At 39.8% G+C, this 15,666-nt stretch overlaps 1 protein-coding gene across 2 annotated transcripts in view; it reads right to left on the bottom strand.

Annotated features, from left to right (window-relative positions):
• The window catches only part of Slc39a8 (solute carrier family 39 member 8), a 47,222-nt gene that overhangs the window by 30,177 nt on the left and 1,379 nt on the right, over positions 1-15,666 (bottom strand). The window lies entirely within an intron of this gene.

Here is a 15,666-nt window from a genome sequence, read left to right as displayed (position 1 = left end):
CCAGGCTAAGTGACTAGGGATAATAATAGGTGTTCTCATTGATAAATATTCTAATTGTTGAAAAGTCTTTTTGTTTTGTTTTATTTTGGTCACTTGTGGGACTTGAACTCAAGGCCTGAGTGCTGTCCCTGAGCTCTTTTGCTCAAGGCTAGTGCTCTACCAGTTTGAGCCACAGTTCTACTTTCAGTTTTTGAGTGGTTTCTTGGAGGTAAGAGCATTATGGGGACTTTTCTGCCCAGCTGGCTTCAAACTGTTATCCTCAAATCTCAACCTCCTGAGTATGTAGGATTGCAGGCATGAGCAACTGGTGCTCAGCACAAATTTTTTTTAAGAAATGCTACATCCATAACATGGCAAGGCAGGGGGTGGGGGAGATAAGTGTTCTACTCTTTAATAATTAATATTTATTTGTTCCTTTTCTCAAAACATGGGCCATTTGCTCTATTCAATGTCTGGCCAGGTGGTGCTTATTAAATAATACAAACAATAATGCAAACACAAGGTTATCAGATCTCATGTTCCTTAGGCCAGAGCACCACACCATACCAGAAGTGAAACATGACCCCAATTTAAAGTCACTCTAATGAGTTCCAGGGCTATCACTGTGACAAGTGGAAGAATGCCTGGCTAGCAAGCACAAAGAAGGAAAGACAAACTTTTGCCCTGGTTCGGGACTCTAGAAGAAGCTAAAAAGTTCACATAGCCGATAAGAACCGTGCTGGGTGTGAGTGCACTCTCCATGCTGGTAAAGATAGGAGTGAAAGAAACTTGTGTAATGCACCTAGGCCCATGGACAATCACAATTAGAAGAAACATGAAGTTCAGTTTGTCTGTCCAGGTAATAGAGTGACAGAGCAATACAAACTTTAAAGGAAGCGAGAGGCAAAGCTGGGGATGGAATCCACATCAGCAAGAACTAACATCTTTCCTTTCTGCAGCTTCTCTACCCTGCCCTGCTCTGCCACGGCTGGTTACAACTACCTTCTGGAATTTGCCATGTGTGAACCTGCGATGAAGACCTTCCCATGATCACAAGGACAATCTCCAGTTCTTTGCAGTGATGCCACAGTAGAGAGATTAATACAAACTTGCCTTTGATCTTCATCTGTCCTCTTCTCACTTACATTCCCCTCCCCTCCATCCTCTATCCCATTTATTATTCACTAACCAAACAATAACAACCCTATGTGAGCAAGGGCTGAGAATAAAATATCGTTCCTTCCAGGCACTGGTGTCTCACACCTGTAATCCTAGCTACTCAGAAGGCTGAGATCTAAGGATCAAGGTTTGAAGCTAGCCTATGAGACTCTTATCTCCAATTAACCACCAGAAAGCCAGAAGTGGAGGTCTGGCTCAAGTGGTAGAATGCTTAACCTTGAGCAAATAAAAAGTTCAAAGTAGGACCCAGGCCCTGAGTTCCATCTCCAGGACTGGCACCAAAAAAAGGAAAAGAACCATATATTAGAAAGATAAGTGGTCCAAGATCAGTGTATAATGGTTAAAAACAAAATACAAACCTGTGCTGCAAAGAATTCAAATAATAAAGAGAAAATTCATACCATAACAGAGTGTATTTTATGGCACCAATCAGTCAGCTGAGTCATAAAGTTAAATTACTCTTCCACTACTGAGGATCCTACCCAGAGAGAGAAACAAACCCTAGTAACAATCCTCCAATTAAAACCTCAGCCAGCTTTCTCAACAAGGTGAGAATAAGGAAAGAGTGAGAGACAGTCATGCTTTCCTACTCCCCAGTAAACACTCCTGATAATCCATCAAGCAGAAAACTTGAAAAAGCCACAAATCCACAATCAGCAATAGAAGCCAAAATCCCAGACCTAGCACTAACTAACTGCTGGAAAGGACTCTCAGAGCAGAGCATGCACCCTGAACACCAGGCAATGAACAGCCTGCACCCTTTGTCTCCCTGTTACTATGCTAAACTAGGACAGTGTTTGTATAGCTCCATCTGAGGTCAGCCTGTCGATAAATCCACCAGAGCTACCATTACATAACTACACAACTGTGACAGGGCCCCAGACTAGCTGGAATAGATCTAGAAAAGGAAAAGGTGAAGGTCCAAAATGATTATTTAATGGGAAAGAGTCTTCCGGAACCATTAAGCTCCTATTGCCTTACTGTGTACCTATACAAATCCTGCTAAGACCATCTGCCTGGCACACCAAAGGGTTCAGTAAACATGTGGTGAATAAATGAAAGAGGAAGGAAATGAATTAACCTCTCCTGGTTTTCATAAAATATCTTTGGAACCATAATGCCTTTATTAAGTAACTTAAGCAAAATTAAGAAAAAGCAAAGAAACAAAGTGTGAAAAGTGAAGCATTAGAAGCATGCTTCATAGTGTGACTAAGCTGGGCCCCAATGGCTCACACCTGTAATCCTACCTTCACAAGAGGCTGAGATCTGAGGATCATGGTTCAAAGCCAGGCCAGGTGGGAAAATCTCTGTGATTCTTATTTCTAATTAACCAGCAAAAAGCTGGAGGTGGAGTTGTGTCTCAAATGAAAGAGCACCAATCTTGAGCAAAAAAGCTAAGGGACAGCATCCTAAGTTCAAGCTCCAATACCATCATCGAAAAAAAATGAGTAAATAAAAAGGAAAAAGAAGAAAAATGCCAAGATCTAAAGAACAATGTAAACAACTTTGAAAGACGGTTTGATTTTAATAACCGTGAGGTCATTCTGACCCCAGAAATAAGTGACTAGTCTGATTATTTTATGTCTTCAGGGGCCTCTGAGCAATGTCATGTTGTTCATAATATTGTTTTCAGTGCTGGTGATCCTACCCAGAGCCTAGGGAAGAACTTTACCACTAAGCAACCAAGCCTGGGTTGCTTTTTTTTCTTTTCACACCAGTTCTCCTCTGTAGCTGAGGCTGTTAGCTTGAGGTACAAGCATGCAGTACCACACCCAGCAGAAGTTGGTACCGGCTTGCTCCACTGTCATGGCAGAAGCACTCAAAGTAGAATTGATTAAGGAAGCCTCTTGAGGACTTTTTATTGCTGCAATAATTACAACAAACTGGAATTTCACTCTTTGCTTAACACAAAGGTTTGACTTCTTAAGCATTTCTTCAAAGTTTATGCATTACTGTTTCATCAAGAAAAAAGACTGGACTTTCTGAGGTTTCACCAGAGAACACTCTAGAAAAAATGATCTCTGAAAATGTAGCTAATTGAATCATCTCAATTCATGTTTTCCTGAAACTAATCCTTCCAAATTTTCTCATGCTTGTTAATAAAGCCACACATATTTTTTACCTGTTACACATTCACACTCACCTACATGCACATCACCTTGAAATATGGATATTTGGTCTAACTGACGCCATCTTGGCATCTTGGTAGATGAGAGGAACTTTTCAAAACCTCTTAGAAGTGAAATGTCACCTGCACTCACAGGAAGCAGATAGGTGAAAACATGGACAACAGTCCTGGATCTGCCAGACCTGTACCATGTACTCGTGAGACCTTTGAACTCTGGAGCTCCCCATGAACCTCGCCCCCCCACATGACCCTATTTAGGCCCCATCGCCTTCTTCACCATTTTACTCTCTCTCGTGTCTCTTGGCTGTCTTCAGGTCACCATGGCATCCCCTTTCCACTCTCCATTTGGTTTGACCTGGATTGTTGAGGGTTTTTTTGTTCTTTCTTTACCACTCTCATGGCTCAGCTTCTTAACACTATCAATTATATTCAAGGCTGCAAGTTTTGGGGAGACATGTGTTGGCTTATGATCACTGGATTTCTAATAAAGATTCTGGATTCAATCTCTCCAATGTGGCTTCTCTGTATCTTGCAACTGAACTCCCATGTAACAACCTATACACTCATACCTAGTCATATGAACACTCACATGCAAGCATACACATTCACATACATGCTCACTCACATATAGACACAGACATACTTAGAAAACATTCATACTCATACATTCACATGCATACATAGACACTCAAAATTGTTTCTCAAGAGCAGATTTAAAACGTTATTGCTAAGTAAAAGAGGAGGAAGAGAAAAACGAAAAGAAGAAAGAGGAGAAGGACAATGAGGAGGATAAAGAGAAGGGCGGAATTGAAGTTATTTATTCACCAAGTATTTCCTGCGTGCACCACTATGCTCTCAACACTATGCATTTAGGTGAGCACAGAAAGTGGCTGGCACCACTCACGACAGAGTCTCAGATCACAGATCTTACAGACACAGCATTTGCATTAAATCATACATAATGGCAGAGGGGGGAAATGGGAGAAAATGAAGGAAGAGGTAACACTGTTCAAAGAGAAATGTACCTTACTACACAACTGTCACCCACCCCTCTGTTTATCATTTTTACAATAAAATTTGAGAGAGAGAGAATGGTGTTTTTCATGCTAACATGAGTGGGGGAACAAAAAGGGTGGAAGAAATGTGGGAGTTGAAGCAGATACCACAAGACCACAAAATCCAGGAAGGATGTATTAACTATAACTATCAAGCTAATTGAAAATGGTGACATAGTCAGATTTGCACCTAAGTTTAACAACAAAGTGGAAGAGGTGAGGATGGTCTGTCTCATGAGGGTGATTCCTGAGAACTTACCACATGCCAGGCACCAAACAGAATTAGCAGACACATACCTGATTTGGTCTTCACTATCAGTAGTAAAATTTTCTGCATTACACCAGAAGTCATTAGAGTTCAAGGGGATTAAATGAAAGATGTTTAGAAACCAATATGATAGGTGTTGTAGCCATTTGATACAGGTAAGAAAAATGGGAAGAATTCAAGGAAGAGGAGGAAGATAGAGCAATTGAGAAACATGTCTAGTTTCTCAAAGTACCTGGGCAAGCAACGAGAGTCATGCCCATTACTGAGCTAGGCAAAACAGGTTTTCCAGGTTTTGATGATGAGAAAGATAGTCCATTGATGAGTTCATTTGAGGGAAGCGTTGACTTGTTGAATTGGGGAGGGGCCACAGTTGGCTTGTCAATCAGCTAAATCACAAGAAAGAACATCCAGTCCATGCCACCCCATGCAGAAAGCATCACCAATGTACAATCACCACCACAGAGCTGACTGACACTGGACCCCGCACGTACCGAATGGTAGAAAGCAAGTGAACTTGACTCAGAACCCTGGGGCACACTTAAAGAATGAGCAGAAGGAAATTGAAATTGAAAACAAGCAGCCAGGGAAATAAACAAAGTACATCGGACACAGCTGCAAGTTAAAAAAATATATATATAAGAAAGAAAAAGATATGTTTTAAGTAGGATATAATCAACACCATCAAAACTTAAAGGGAGGCAAGGCACACGAAGTACTCATTGTGTTTAACAATGAGAAGTTCTGCATGACCTTGTGTGGAATAATTTCAAGGAAATGGTGGGAGAAACCCAAGCACAATGTGTTGAGGAATGACAAGGGGATGTGGAAATTGGAGGAGGTACCACTTGCGCATATCCTCGCACAAGAGACAAGAAGATGCTGGCATGCTCAGAGAATTCCACCCCAATATAGCACACAAATCCACACAAGGAGACAATAAAGGGAGGATTCAAAGTTGGAATGTCTCTTGCCCCTGTGGGATTAAGAGATGTAAGGAAAGGTGGCTTCGGGAAGTGTTTGCACAATGCCTGGCATACAAGAAACACCCTGGGATCCTTAGCTATTGTTCCTAGTAGAATCCTCGGAACCAAGATGCTACCCACGAGTTTACTTCAACGGCACTCATGCCAACATTAGGAACAGTCGCTACCTGGCTTTTCATCTTCATAGAGGCGAGTGCAGTAGCCAAAAAATATGCTTATATCCTGAGAGTACTAATTCTGAAAAGGAGACTGTACTGTGTCTTGTTTTCCTACATCAACCTGATTACCCGGCACAAGTGATAACCTGTATCCTTTAACAAAGGGGTCTGTGTTTTATATGGCGCATGTCATCCATATCCATTGAAGCAGGATCTGCTGACCAATTGAGAAGCAGTGTAATGATCTGTCCAGCCTCTTCTCTCTAGAGCTTCGACTACCTTTCTCTCCATGCCTTGAAAAGCCCTGTCTCTCAATTTTCTTTTCAAGTAAATCAAATTTTTCTTATTATTCACACTTGTTTTCCAATAAACAAAATTCATCTGAACCGAAAAGGATCCTAGATTGTTTAGCTTGAAGAAATATTTATTGAATCCATTTAGAAGTAGATCTAAATTCAAGACACAATCCTATCAATTTCTAGGAATATAATCTGGACCATCTACATCATAGTTGTGATACAGATTTTGAAAAGAAGTAAGAAGACACAGCTAGCTCCTAAGTATAGCCTTGGAAGTCTGTAGAAAAAGGAATCCTTTCAAGGTGCATTCAGATATTTAAATCATATTATTAACCCCCATACCTAAGCTTTATGTCTTCAGAATTTTATGTTAAGTATTTGACAAAAGGGAAGTAGAGGCAAACAGTTAAATTTTTTCTCAAAGTGAGAGTCACTATGGAAACAAAAATGGAAAATCAAAGTTACAGGACAGCATTAGATCTCCCTGAATGTTTTATCCCATTAAATTCTTGCTGCTTTGTGATGGTTTTTCAGCTGACCTTAAGGTGCTCATGTCTTCAATGATATTATATCTATAAGCAATATTATGATGACAATAAATATGCAGTGAGAAGATAGTTTAAGCCAGGAATGGTGCTACTTTACATGAATTGTCTTTTTATTGTTTATTATACAAATAAATGAAGAATTCCATTTTTGTGAGTACATGTAACTCACAAAACCTATCAGCACATTTGTTGGGGTGTGTGTGTGTGTGTGTGTGTGTGTGTGTGTGTGTGTGCGCGCATGCCAGTCCTTGGGTTTGATCTCAGGACCTGAGTGCTGTCTCTGAACTTGGTTGGTCAAGGCAAGCACCCTACCACTTGAGCCACAGCTCACTTCCACTTGCACTTTTGGTAGTTAATTGAAGGTAAGCATCTTGCACACTTTCCTGCCCAGACTGACTGTTAACAGTAATCCTCAGATCTCGGCCTCCTGAGTAGCTGGGATTATAGGTGTGAGCCACTATTCCCAGCAAAAATAGCTGTTCTTACCTTAGTTTACACAACAATCCTACAAGAAAAATTCATTCATTTTGATTCACAGATGTAAAAACTAAGAATTAGAAAGGTAAGTTACTTGTCTTGGGCTCATATAAACTGATAGGTGACAGAATAAAAATTTCCTGCCAGGTAAATGTCACACTAGTCTAAGAAATTCATTAAAGAAAAGGAGGAAAAATGTAGATTTTTCAATAAGGTTCCCAGAACTGACTTAGAGGCTTTATATATGCTTACTTGAGTCTCCCCCCCCCACTGCAATTATTCAGTTCAATATAAAAAAATATAAAAGCCAAGGTGCTAAATATTTGGTTTTAAAAGGTACAAAGTGACTTTTCAGATTAAGCCTTTTGACCTAGATTCACTGATCTTGTTCTTCAACTTCAAGAAAAGTAACCAGGGATCTTTGGAAAGAGACAGAAACCAGATAACACAAAGCTGCATTCTGAAGGTTTTCTCCACCCTCAAATCCTGTCATCACAGAGATGATTCATGATAGTTTTGTTTCTTTAAAAGTTAAAAAAAAAAGCAAACTTTAACTCAGCAAACCGTGTTTGGCTATTGAAACTAACAACTGCCAGTAGTTTGAGAATAAATTAGTTTTGATTACAAATAAGAATCTAATATTTGGAATCTTCTGAACATTACTTCTTTTGTGGGGGGAGGGGGTTGGTCATGGGGCTTGAATGCTGGGCCTGGGTGCTATCCCTGAACTGTTCAGCTCAAGGTTAGTGCTCTATCACTTGAGCCACAGTGTCACTTCTGGTTTTCTGGTGGTTAATTGAAGATAAGAGTCTCATGGACTTTTGTGCCAGGGCTGGCTTTGGACTATGATCCACAGATCTCAGTCTCCTGAATAGCTAGGATTTCAGGCATGAGGGACCAGTACCTGGCTTGAACATGACATACTTTTTAAAGACAGTCTGGAGTTTAGTAACATTGATATAGTAGTAACAATAACAATGTATCTTTTAAAATAAGATACACCATACATTAGTTATTTGCACTTGGTAATGTGTGATTCCCTAGAGCAAACACCACCCTGCCCCACACTCTTGTCTCCAAACCCACAGACCTACCTCACTTGAGAAACCCTTTTCTTTTCCTTCATAAATATTAATTCTTCCCAATCTATGGCTATATTTTGCCATTTCTACTTATATTTCCACTTTGTCCTCAAATTCTACTATCAACAAAGGAAACTGATAAGGAGAATTCCAAATGCATTAAATTTACAGAAAATACGAAGAGTGCAATCCCAGTTGAATCACATGGGTTTGAGGGAGGGGAAACTAAGTCTCTGCCACTCAATACTTCTGAAGATGGTTATAACAAGAAAACAGGAACACAGCATGAACCATGGAAAAGCCAACCTTATACAAATTATCACCCACTATTCCACAAGAGAAATCAAGATCTAAAGATCTCGGGGGAGCTTAGCTCTTCCTCTCCTGGCAACTGTGTGAAAGGATTCAAACATTGCCTTGTGGGCAATACTTTGCCTATTCTTAGAGCTCCTTATTCTGTTCCCTGCTCTCTATTCTCCCTGTTGGCTTCAACTCATCTCCAACACTCAAGCTGCTCCACTGTTGAGTATCTGGGACTCATCCTAATGAAAGAAGATTGCCACTAGAATCTTCCAAAGGGCTCCTTGGTAGAACTTTCTCAACTCCAAGTGAACATGGACTAGACATAGCAGTCCTTCCTCATTCTAGAAATCTCTCTATAGAAGAAGGAAATATTGTTGCTCAAAATACTGTCTTGAGCCCAGTACCTGTGGATCATGCCTGTAACCCTAGATACTAGGATTAAAGTTCAAAGCTAGTCCAGACAAGAAAGTCTCTGAGACTCTTATCCTCAAGTAAATCACAGAAAAAGTCCAAAGTGGCATGGTTGCCGAAGAGGTAGAGAGCTAGATTAAGCCTCAGAATGAGGGTGGGAGGGGAGAAGTCTCAGAGAAAAATTAATCAAAATTAATCATGCCTATAATCCTAGCTACTCAGGAGTCTGGAATCTGAGGATCATGGGCAGAAAAGTCCGTGAGGCTCTTATCTTCAATAAACTACTCTGAAAAGGCTGGCAACTGTGCAGCTGGGGGACCATGCCCAACCCTGATTCCAAGCCTCAGGTGTGGTATAATCAATCAATCAATTAATTGATAAGAATTCATGTACCTCAGGAAAATTCAGGTTGGGGTAAATCAAATAGACACATTCGTTATAAGAAGATACTCAATTAACATATATATTTTTTTAAAAACCAGAGAGTCAGAATTGACTGAGTTATAAGACTTGCCAATCGCAAAGCATCTTTCACTAGTGTAAGCTAATGGTACCTGTTATTCTTTGTTATTTCTTTTTTACTCATGAGCCAATTCCTGCCATATAGCCAAGGTTGGCCTCAAATTTGTGGTTCTCCTGACTGGTCTTCCCAAGTGGAGTGATTATAACAAGGTTAACCAATATTCTTTCATTAATTCTATATAGCCTCATCACATATGTTATATGCTTGCGTTGCTGATTACTTAGCTACTGCAATTTTGACTTATACCTCACAAGCTTCCATCTTATTTCCTAATTATATAAAAAAAAAGACCTCTGAGGACACAGAGCAATCATCTTCACTCTAATCATTGTGTCTTCAGAAACGTTCCCTTAATGTGACTCAGCAATGAAGACAGATTAATGATTGATCATTAATGATTGGTTCAACAGATACTGATCTACCTAGAAAGAAAATAGTACCATGACCATATGTTTTAGGCTATCTGGGATTTCATTACTTAGTTCATGACTTTGGTTCAGTTCCTTAACCTCCTTGCATCACATTTTTAAGTGCATGTGTAGAGTTAAGAAGCTGTTGTACATTTGTGATGCAATAAAATAATTCTCAAAGCACTCTTGGTACCAAGGTAGATTGAGATCTTGACATCATCTCATTCCAATGCAGCAGGACTGTCCTCATTTTCACACACTGCAACAATCAACATATGTGAGAGTGACACATACATCAAAAAAGGCCTCTTGTCTTGGTTGAGCAATACTTGACAAGAAATCAAGCACAACATCAGCTTTCTGTGTCACCTTTCCAGTTTTCTCATCTGAACAAGCAGGTTGGAAGGCATTCCTGGCAGGTTTACTCTTTCTTAACAGAAAAAGGAAAGAAAAAAAAGCCCAGATGCACTTTATCTCCTCCATCTGCCAGTGATGTGAACTAGAACGTCCCCTGTCATAGACACGCCATTGCCCTTGCCCCAGGAAAAAAAATCGCATAAATGAGAACCAGCAATGTAAAGAAGAAAAAGAATGTGTTTTCAATGAACACACACACACACACACACACACACACACACACACACCCTTTTGTTTGGTACATATCGCGTCAGGAGTTACCTTACTGCTTCTCTGTGTAGCATAAGACCAGAAGATAACAAAGGACAGTATGTAACAATAGCTAAATGGCAAGTGCAGACAGAAGATTGCAGACAGGAAGGAGGTGTGGCTCCATGACAGAGTTCTTGCCTATCTATCCTATGCAAGGCTTTGCATTAATTAATTAGACAAGTGAAAGGAAAGGTGGCTTATATCTGGGGACTTTTGCATATTCTTCACCCGTGCCAGTTCTTTCCAAAAGACTCTGAAAACAGAGCAACTACTTTCCCTCTGTCTCCGGGTTGAAGTGGTCAGTATCTCTCCTGCAAACCACTGCATCTACTCCATAATTCTATATTCTCATGTCAGGTTCCTTTTTTTAACCCTATCCCACCTTGGATTATACTCATCAGACTTACATCTTTCTATTATACAAATGTCTCTTGCAATAAGGTCTCCATATGAGAAACCAACCTGTCCTACTTATCTTAATCTTTGCACATTAATTAGAAGAATTTCTCATGAAAGACAAGCATGGTAGAGCACATACCTAATCCCAGCTCTTGGGAGGCTAAGGCAAGAGGCTCAAGTCTGAGGCAAGACTGGACTACATAGTCTGACCCTGACTGCAAACAACAACAAAAATGTCTAATTGATATATATGTGATGAACCACCACACCAGCCCCTGGGGGGTAAATCAAGTCATTGCCCTCAATTTGTTTAAAATATCTTGGGGAGCAGCAAATGGGACAGCCACACAAAAAGAAAACTGTAACACATATAAAATTATATACATATTGCAATGTGCTTGCAATACCTTGTGTTTACCTATAGGATCACATAGAGAGAACTCCTACTGAATTCTTGGGTAGAAAAGAAGAAGAAATAAAGTCTCAAGTAATACCTGAGCATTAGCAAGTGTGATTAAGGCAAAGGTCAAGCTTGAAAAATATGCAGAGATCATGTGATAAAATATCCTTTTGCCATATAAAAGTATTTCAAGTTGGAGGACTAGAGTACAGTTAAAACATAGGGCACCTGCCTAATGAGACACCCTAGGTTTGGTTCCCTGTTCTGGAAGAAATAAATAAACTTATTTTAAGTTTATCTTGAAGGGATTGGACAATTTTAATAGGATTAGTGATATTATTACTTTTTGACTTTAAATATTCAAATGTTTGTAGATAGTTCATTTCACTAGTATAATAATATTTCAGGGATTCAAAAACAAGAGAAACCAGTCAGTATGGTATGTGATGTCCCAGAAAGATTTTCTTGTTGTTGTTGTTTTGGTGTGTGTGTGTGCAAGTGTATGTCTGTGTCTGTATCTGTGTCTGTGTGTCTATGCTGTAGTACTATGGTACTGAAGCTTGAACTCAAGGCACTATCCCTTAGCATAATTGCTCAAGACTGGTGCTCTACCACTTTAGCAAGACATCCACTTCTGGGAGGGCATTAATTGGGCATGAGTTGGGCTGGCTTTGAACCATAATCCTCAGATCTCAGCCACCTGAATAGCTAGGATTATAGGTGTGAGTCATCTATAATCCTAACCCAGAAATGTTTTGTACAGAGTTTAATCCTTAAAATGTGTATTTGGGGGAATTGAAGGGGTACATCATATTCATAAATAGAGTTATCAAATTTTACTCTTGATAAAATTTAACCATTGGCAAAATGGATGCCAATTATTTTCAGAATGAAATAAATACATACATACATAAAAAAATAAATAAACACAAACCAAATGAATGATCCGAGGAAGAGAATTATCTAGACAGAGGCAGGAAGAGTCTAGCAAGATAATGGCTTGAGACATGACTGAGCAAGATCACAGAAGAATGGCTGCATCAGGCCATTCACTACAGGATGGACTTCGCCACAGGAGAGCTAGGCTGCCAAAGCCAAGCTCAAGATTTGCATTGCACCACCATTTACGGAGGATTTTTGGAAAGAAAGAATGTTCTATTGCTTTAAGAAGACTGAACATAAATTTAGATGAGTTTAAAAACAGGATGCAGGCCAGGAGCGTGGCCTTGTGATAGACTGCTTTCCTAGTATGCATGAAGCTTTAGGTTCAATTCCTCAGTACCACATTCACAGAAAAAGCCAGAAGTGGTGCCTGTGGCTCAAGTGGTAGAGCTCTAGCCTTGAAATATCTCGGGCCCTGAGTTCAGCTCCCAGGACTGGCACAAAGGGAACAGGCACCATGATGATAACAGGAATGAATGGTAAAAGAAACATGTATGAAGTAGCAGAGTCACATGAAACTGTAGAGCACAGAAGAGTTAGTAGAAAGAAGCCCAAAAGAAGGCAGGAAGCAGAGATGCCTTTCTCTGCCAGCCACTATCTCTTCCATGGCCCCTGACCCTCTGGGGAAGCCAGAATATTTGAATGAAGACTTTCTATTTAAAGAATGAAGATTATCCTTCCATCAGGCTATTTAATCAGTATCTCCACACCAAAGAACTTGAAGCGAAGGTGCTTAAGGAGAAAAAAATAAAGGAATAAGAAAGAAGCAGGTGAACAAACAAAAGGCATAACCTTCAATCTGCTGGATTCACCACTGACACTTGAAGCTTCACTGTTATTCTAGAAACTTCCTTAGCCAGGTCAATCATGAAGGACTCATAGATCCAGTCAGCCTCCTTTCTTTCTGCTGTTTGGATCACTTCTTTTGGGATCACTTCTGTTTAAGTCACCTAACTTTTTGAACTTTTAGTAGCAATGAGAAAGAAATTAATAAATTACATTTTTGTATTGTCTTCACATCTCTTTGCTTTCCCAAAGCAACAAATTAATGGTATTTAGGAATATTGAAAGCAAAATTGAAAATGTTTCCAAAGTAATCTGAGCGACTTCCATAGTTAAGTAGTGTATTGCTGAGAAGCTTGCCTATTAAATATCACAATGTCTTCGGTCTTATAGAAAATTCCAGAAACTCTTGCTTCACAGAAACGAATTCTACTTTGTCAGCCTTTTTTACAGTCAGAAGATCAAATTTCTCACAATAGTCTGTATATTATTTACATGAGGTGATGAGCTGAACTTGTGGTTTTCAAGTATAAAGACATTAAAGGCCCTAAGTTTTATTTCAAAGTTGGCAGTTTTAAGCTAGCACGAATAAGAATGTCTTGGCTCAACTACATTAATTACCAGCAAATCAATGGGTTCTTGTGGATTAGCATTTCATTTGTTATCATTTATGCAGTGATTATTATTTTCATTAAGACTTCTTAGAACTTCAAACAGCTGTAAGCCCTGATTAAAGTGGGGAACTTTCTTGGCTTTTCTTTGTTTCCAAGATAATTATGGGTTTCTTCCGTGTCTCTTTTTTTGATGCTCATGGAGATCATAATGAGAATAGTTACAGATGCAAAGTTAAGAATGCGAAAGTGTCAGCAAACATATAATTCAGCTATCAACTTATCCTACCTGCTGATTCACAATCATACTTACGAATGTTAGGGTTATTGCTAGCAAGTGTAATCAATCTTCCTAAATACTTTAAGTGCATTTTCCACTATCTCTACAAAGATGGCTTGAAGGGTCTTTGCCCCTTTAAAGTTCACCTCCAGACACTTCAAGATAAGGACACACTTCCAGATAAGGATACTACTTTAGTGAAACCAGTATGGGAGCTACAGATATGCAATTTAAGTCCCTAAGCCTATTTCCAAGCATGTGGCTGTCTCTGCCTACCAGAAGATAGGGGAGTCAGCGCAGTTGTTTTCATCTACTTGGCAAGAAAACAATACAAGAACTCCCAAAACATTTAGAAATGCATGAACTCCTTTTCTAAAATGTTGATATAATTTCTGAACATTTTACTCTTCTCAAATATCATTTCTCAGATAGTTTTAATCAACTATAACAAATGACCTGTTGAACAGAACAGCAGCCACACACCATTCTCTGAAAAGTGTGCAGAAGAGGAACCACAGATGCCTTCTAAGTCAAAGAAAGCTGGCCTCTGATATCCAGTTCAGCAGAAATTCTACTTCTCAAATCCTGTACTTTTTAAATGAGGTCAGGTATTATTAAGAAAAATAACAATCTACAAGCAATCCATGTGATTAAAATTTCCCAAAATCAGATTCACTGGAAAACACTCTGTTTCCAAGACTGGAAAATCATTACATGGAATTTCCCAAACATCTGGAGCCCCGAAGACTTTGTCTAACCATCCTTTCCCTAAAGTAACAAAGCATATGGAAAACCTCATTCTCTCTGTTATTCAGTGTCAGTCATCAATCAAACCTAGATGGGGGGGGTGCAGTGAGAGGAGATATTGATTTAACTTGTCTTTCCCCATCTTCTACCCCATCCCATCCCATCCCAACCCACTGCACACACCACCCCCATCCTGTAATATGGGGAATGCAACAGATATCACCAGCCATGCAACAGTATGATTTTTAGTAACTCTTGAGTAGTTTTAATCTGTCCTTAAAGCCAAGATATTATTGCAGGAGATGCTGAGATCAAATGTATTATATCTGCATATGTATGTCCTCATATATACATGTGTGTATCTTCATATGTGTATATCTATTATATGTGTGTAATATGTATATACACATATATGTATATGCACATGTATGTATATTCACATATACACATATATACATAAATAGACAGACAGCTATGTACGTAGTTTTCAGATAGAGTGAATTTGACCTGATACCAGCGGTAACACTCCAAACCCCACCTCCCCTGAACCACCATCCCGATCTGGGCCTCACGTTGTCCTCAGTTTCCCCCTCTGTATTATCCCTCCCCCTGGAACCCTCCTGCACAGTGGAGCTGGGTTCCAAGAGGGAGTGGGTTAGGCGTCCAGTGTGCAGGTGAAATATCCTTCCTGCTGAATTGGCAGAGAGCAGAGTGAGCGCGGTCTTTTAGGGTTAGATTTAACTATGACACCCTTCTTGCCTAAAACCCGTGCATGAAGAGAGCTTCCCGCCCCCAATTATTTCACTGACGTCTATAGAATAATAATAATAATAATAATAATAATAATAATAATAATAAACTCTTGCAAGCACAGGCCCCCAGCTCGCACCCCTTGCCTCCAGTCCTTCCGCCCTGACCAGCCGGAGACTGGGGTAGGGGGGAAGCCGAGCCAGCTGTAGCCTCAAACTAGAGGGGGGACAAAGTCGTGCAATCCTTGCACCCGGCCTGCGTGTGCAAACGGCAGGGGGCTGC

This window comes from Megascapheus bottae, chromosome 23 (genome assembly GCF_031878675.1).
Source record: "Megascapheus bottae isolate mThoBot1 chromosome 23, mThoBot2.hap1, whole genome shotgun sequence".
NCBI lineage: Eukaryota > Metazoa > Chordata > Mammalia > Rodentia > Geomyidae > Megascapheus > Megascapheus bottae.
Note: the sequence above shows the minus strand (reverse complement) of the source record. Positions and strands in the feature narration are given on the sequence as shown.